The sequence below is a fragment of the Etheostoma spectabile genome, chromosome 2 (assembly GCF_008692095.1).
Source record: "Etheostoma spectabile isolate EspeVRDwgs_2016 chromosome 2, UIUC_Espe_1.0, whole genome shotgun sequence".
NCBI lineage: Eukaryota > Metazoa > Chordata > Actinopteri > Perciformes > Percidae > Etheostoma > Etheostoma spectabile.
The window spans coordinates 17,041,675-17,042,355 of NC_045734.1; the positions used below are offsets into that span (position 1 = coordinate 17,041,675).

Here is a 681-nt window from a genome sequence, read left to right on the forward strand (position 1 = left end):
GTTAGTCCGACGGGGGTTATTGTTATGGGAAGTGAGGCTCTCCATGTGTAGAAAAGTACCGGAGACAGCAGCTGCTGCTGACACAGTGATGCGCGTAGTTTTGATGGGTAGTCAGTGAAGCTACAGTAGTCTGTGTTTTATGTTTGTTGCAAATACCAACTAAATCACTGATTAACTGATTAATGCAACATAATCACAACGTCTCCCGGCCATTTTCCCCCACAGAAAGCTGCTACCAGCCAGGCTAAAGCTAATATAGTTAGCCTTAAGAAACAAGCAGAAAGCTGCTACCAGCCAGGCTAAAGCTAATATAGTTAGGCTAAAGAAACTAACGTTATGGTTCAGAGCCGCGGCGCTGGAAATGTAACACTAATCTACAGCAGAAGTCTGTGTCTGATCTAACGTAATTTCCACTGATTTATTTTACACTGTTCTAGTGCGCGTGACATGCAAGTCTTATCAATTTATCAAACTAACGAGCTGGCCCTGCTTGTCGATCACAACCTGAAACTTAGAGGAAGCAACATGCCGTCACTGTTATTCACGTTAGCCTGGATTGATTATTATATTAATACAATGGTGTCATGCTAGTCAACCAACGTATTTTTACTTAATTTCCCTCCAAAACCACTTCAGAAGAGTAACATTAGTCACAGCGCTTACTTACTTTGGTGTTTGTAA

General features: G+C 41.9%; 1 protein-coding gene across 4 annotated transcripts in view; it reads left to right on the plus strand.

The window, feature by feature from the left end:
- LOC116707221 (uncharacterized) overlaps positions 1-681 on the plus strand; it is a 5,941-nt gene that overhangs the window by 2,349 nt on the left and 2,911 nt on the right. The window lies entirely within an intron of this gene.